The sequence below is a fragment of the Grammomys surdaster genome, unplaced genomic scaffold (assembly GCF_004785775.1).
Source record: "Grammomys surdaster isolate TR1022 unplaced genomic scaffold, NIH_TR_1.0 123436, whole genome shotgun sequence".
In the NCBI taxonomy this organism is placed as follows: Eukaryota; Metazoa; Chordata; class Mammalia; order Rodentia; family Muridae; genus Grammomys; species Grammomys surdaster.
Window position 1 is genome coordinate 55,621 of NW_021618686.1, and position 5,739 is coordinate 61,359.

Consider the following 5,739-nt stretch of genomic DNA (forward strand, 5'->3'; position numbering starts at 1 on the left):
GCTAGTGCTTTAAGGAATAAAAGGAGAAAAGCCTACCATACCTTGCTCAAGTGAATAATGCCCATCACAGGCTGTAAGAGTATTGCATGTCCCTTGAAACATAGAAGCCATGCCAGGCTGGAGTAGAATGCCAGTCACTATTTTGGCCACTGTTTTTTCCCTTATTAACATTTGTCTTTTCTCTTTCCAGTGTTATATGGATTTCATGTGGCTACCACTCCAATCGTCTTCCAAAAAACTTAAGTTTGGCTCAAGTTCCCAGCAAAGACTTCATGGTAGTCAAGTGTGCCAAGCCTAGGCTGTATCATTACTCTACTATCAGATGGAAGTACAGCCTAGAACTTCTCTAAGCTATAAAAAATCTTCATTGCCATTGGTTTGGCACCTAGATGTTGGATCTTGAGCTAAATATGACTCTCCATGAATCTTTTTATGCATTTCTCACTACAATCTAAAGATATGTTAACAGTTTTACTATATTCCGAGTCAATACCAGCCTATCTTTAAACATGGCATCAATAACAACACAAGGAATTTTTTTCTCTTTTTTTTATTGGATGTTTTATTTACATTTCATATGTTATCCCCTTACCCCATTCCCCCCCTCCGCCCAGGAACCCCCTATCCCCTCACCCCTCCTCCTTCTCTGTGGATGTGCCCCTACCTACCCCCTCCCACCTCCCCACCCCCAAATCCCCACCCACTGGGGTGTCCAGCCTTCATGAGACCAAGGATCTCTTCTCCCACCTATGCCCGACAGGGCCCTCCACCCTTACATATACAGCTGGAGTCTATCCTTTGCATTTATTTCTGAGCTCCTAGTCACAGATTATATTCACTATCTTATCTCAAAGACATTTTTTGCCTTGTCCCTGACCTAAGAATGTACTTAGATGAGTAACAAGGGGGAAAGTATCTTGTTGCATGAATTTCTCAGGAAGACATAAAAGAAATGTTAACCTATGAGGTTTGAAAAACATTTTGATTTTTTATGTATTTGTCCAGGTAGTGTAATCACTTTCAGATGTCATAGCTGGAAATGAGCTTCATATGTCTGTGTATCATGTAAAATATTACAATACTTTATGGAGATGACTGAAGCCTTTGTTATTTTCCAATCTATGTTTCCCCCCCACCATGTTCTGATTTTGCATATGTTCAGTGAGACAGATTCATCAGGTACCCAGGGGAAAACAATTTGATCTTTGCGAGGGTATTTTTCTTGATTATCTGAGGCTTACCACAAAATGAGTGGCCACATGGAAGACTACTATTTGTGATTTTGATCAATTTTGCATTTTCAGTGTTCCTTTCCATTTGTTTTCTTTATAAGATCAAACCCCAAAGATGGCCTAGGTATCTATTTCTCCTGAGTTATCACTATCTATACTGCTCTTAGCTCACCTTACTACCTACTCTTCCCTTATCTTTTCTTCTATTTGTTTTATCCCAAATTCATATCATTCCTGTTCTGCACCACAGCTAGTGGCAATGGTGTACCAAATATCTTTAAAACTGGATGGGGGTCTCCTTCTCTGGGCTAGCTAGTGTGATTGCACTGGACATAATTCAGTTATAAATGAGGCTGTCAGTCCCAATGTGTATGTCCTGCATGCATTTGTCACAGGATTACCAGATAAGACTACACATTGCTATACGTATACAAATATACATGCTACTTTTTTAAAAAAAAAAAAACTTTTATTAGTCATTCCATTTGTTTATATGTCAAATGATATCCCACTTCCTGGTTACCCTCTCTACCGATCATCCCATAATATTCTACTTCCTGGTTACCCCTCTGCCACCCCCATCCCACATCTATCCTCCTCCCTCCCTTTTGCATGTATGAGAGTGCTCCCCCACCCACCCATACTCGTCCACCTTGCCACTCCAGCATCCCCCTACTCTGGGGCATGAAACCTCACCGGGACCAAGGGCCTCCCCTCCAGTTGCTGTTGGGCAAGGCCATCCTCTGCTACACATGTATCTGGATCCATGGATCCCTCCAGGTACACTCCTTGGTTGGTGGTCTAGTCTCTGGGAGAACTGGGTGGTCAGGCCAGCCTATGTTGTTCTTCCAATGGGATTACAATCCCCCTTCACTCCTCCAGTCCTTCTGCCAGTTCCCACACTAGGTTTTCTGAGTTCAGTCTGATGGTTGGCTCCAAGCAACCCACTCTGCATTGATCAGTTGCTGGCTGGACCTCCCCAGGAACTGCCACACTTGGTTCCTGTCCACAAGTGCTTCTTGACCACAGCAACAATGTTGGGTTTGGTGTCTGCAGACATGATGTATACATAGGTGGGGATGTTCCTCAGTTGGCCCTTCCTTCAGTCTCTGTTCCATTTTTTGTCCCTGTTCTTCCTTTGGACAGAAACACAACAAAACCCAAAAAGTGTTTGTTCAAAGCTGTCAATCTAACCCATTATTAGATAGGCTTTTAAAATCTTCACTGAGGAAGGTCTAGTAATAGATTTTTTTTCTGCTTGAGGGATTTATGTATGACAGGCAGTTCTTGTATGTTTTGCTTCCACTCTTTTTTCACAGATGCTGGTGTTAGTCATGAAATAAGGTAGAAGTCCAATATATAGCACAAAATCTTAATTTGACCCAAAGCTTCCTGAACTCTTGGCTCCAATTCTACATGGCCCCTATTTATCACAACATATAAGGGATGTGCAACTTGAACAATATTGAGTACAAAAAAATGTGTCAATACTCCAGAAGTCTTAGGAACAACACCCATTATTGTTTTCCATTCATTGGTAAGACTGCTACAAAATTTTTCTCAATGACTTTTTTAGATATCATAGATGTCTTAAAATAAAGCTCCCTAAAATTATATGACTATTTCAGATCTTTGCACTTTATGGGGAGTGACTCCCCCATCTTTTCAGGTCTGATTATATATCTTCCAGATTTTTTCTAAATCTATAAGGTACTCATGGATTTATATTATTTCGTATATATAACCATTCTAGTTAGTTTTGTCAAGTTATATGAGGAGAGGGAACCACAGTTGAGAAAATGCATCCATACGATTGGTCTATAAACAAGCTTGTGGGGGCCTTTACTTGACTAAGGATGGAAGTGGAAGGACCCCTATCCCATTATAGGGGCCCTTATGCCACTGTGGCAGGTGGTCCTGAGTTGTAGAAGAGAACAAACTGAGCAAGCCATGAGAAGCAAGCCAGAAAGCAGTACTCCTCTGAATCAGCTCCTTCCTCCAGGTTCCTACCTTGAGTTCATGCCCTGATTTCCATCTATGGTGGAGTATAAACAGAAAGTTGTAAAATGAAACACACATCCTTCCTCCCCAAATTGCTTTTGGTTACAGTGTTTTATCATAGCAACAGAAACCTAAAAACAAAAACTAAAACTAAACATTTCACAGTTGGTGGTCAGGATAAGAAACCAAGATCACAAGCTACCATTCTCATGACACACAATAGTTAGAGACATTGTGTAAGTGTCCTTCTCCTAACTCTTCCATTGGAGTCCCTGGGCTCAGTCTGATAGTTGGCTGTGAGTATCTGCATCTGTATTAGTCAGGTCCTGCCAGAGCCTCTCCAGGGAACTGCCATACCAGGCTCCTATCAACAAGCACTTCTTGGCATCAGCAATAGTGTCAGGAATTGGTGTCTGCACATGGGATGGATCCCAAGGTGGGGAGGTCTTTGATGGCCTTTCCTTTAGTCTCTGCTCCATTTTTGTCCCTGCATTTCTTTAGACAAGAACAATTCTGGATAAAAATTTTGAGATGGGTAAGCGGCCTCATCCCTCAACTGGGGGCCAAGACTATCAGCTGGATATGGTCTCTACAGGTTTGAATGATTTTTTAAAATATTTGTTTATTTTTATTTTCATATGTATGTGTGTCCACCTTGGCATGTATTGTGCCACATGCATGCAGGTGCCCACAAAGTAGAAGGGGGGGTGAGTGTTGAAGCTCTAGGAATGGAGTTACAGGCAGTTGTGAGTCATCACATGGGTGATGGGAACCAAAGCAATGACTTCTACAAGAGCAGCAAGTGCACTTAATTGCTGTACCATCTCTCCTGCTTCATGAATATTTTTTCAATGCAAGTTTTTTTATTGTCTCCCAAAGACACCCCAAATTATATTTATAATCCAGGATCTTGTTTCTGGAACTGGGTAACTTAGGTCTTACTTGTCAGCCTGTTGCACTGTTCCCATTTAAGACATATAGATACCATCCAAAAACTTTCTTGTATCCTTGTTTTTTATTGTTGTGGTTTGCTGAATCAGCTGATGAATTTGAAACAAGTTAAATATCATTTTCTTCAAGGGTTATTTTATCTTTCTGGACTCAAGAGACAGAACAAGCAATTCCTGCCCTCAACTGATGTATTTTTCACTTAGGAAATTTTGGATTTCAACCAAAGATCCTTTCTCCTGATTAAGGACATTGATGGGGAAGTGAGCATCCACAGACCTCATCCTGTAATGGAGGCCCAGCATTACACCCTTGATCATGTTCTGAACATGACTGCACATGGTTCTGACAGTGGCCACTTACTTCCTGTTAGCCCAACATTTGTTGACCCAAACCTCTTTATTTTTCTTCCCAAGGAGACTCAGCTCTACATTGATGTGATTGAAGTCCCTCTGCAGAGTTTCCCTGGGGCCCTTCACAATGACTGTGTGCCCTGTCAGAATGATGTTGACATTTTTTGGAATGCCCACAGTCTAATTGTTGAGAGTGGTCTTATTCTCACAGAAAATGGAGCAAAGAGAAGAATGATTTTAAAATTTTGTGAGATGTTATGATACCCTCATATTCCTCTGATTTAGTGTTACTGTGTGTAGGGCAAATACCTCAAATGGCTCCCATTTTGCCCAGCCTTTAGTATTTATACCTCATACAGGTGAAATTCTCTGACAGCTGTATGTAGGTTTGTCTCAGAGGTTGTCTTCGGGTTTTACTGCTGTGAACAGACACCAGGACAACATTTAATTGGGGCTGGCTTACAGGTTCAAAGGTTAAGTCCGTTATGATCAAAGCAGGAGCATGGCAGCATCCAGGCAGGTATGGTACAGGAGAAGCTGGGAGTTCTACATCTTCATCTGAAGGCTGTTAACAGAATACTGACTTCCAGGCATCTAGAATGAGAGTCTTAAAGCCACAGTGACACACCTATTCCAACAAGGACACACCTTCAAATAGTGCCACTCCCTGGGCCAAGCATAGACATTCCACTACCTGGCCCCCATAGGCTTGTTTAAACACATGAGTCTGTGGTAGGCATATCTAATCATAGCCTAATTTAAAAAAAAAAAGGACATTTAGTCCAATTTCCAAAGTCTCCATAGTCTATAGCAGTCTCAACAATGTTAAAAATCCAAAGTTCAAAGTCTCTTCTGAGGTCCATCCAATCACTTAACTGTAATTCCTAAAGCAAGACAGAAAACTAACTGGGCAAGCTCCAAACTGTACATTTCCATGTCTGATGTCAAAGCAGTCTTCAGATCTCCAACTGCTTTTTCATCTTTGTTGACTGCAACAAACTTCTTTCTCCTGGGCTGGTTCCACTCCCTGTTAGCAGCTTTCCTCAGCAGATAGTCCATGGCTCTGGCATCTCGAAGATCTTGTGGTCTTCAACACAACTTCAGTGTTACAGCTTCTTGTTTCAATGTCTGGGATCCACACATGATTGTCTGAGCTTCTCTAAAGGGCTGGTGTCTCTTCTCTACCTCTGTCCTCTGTAGCACTC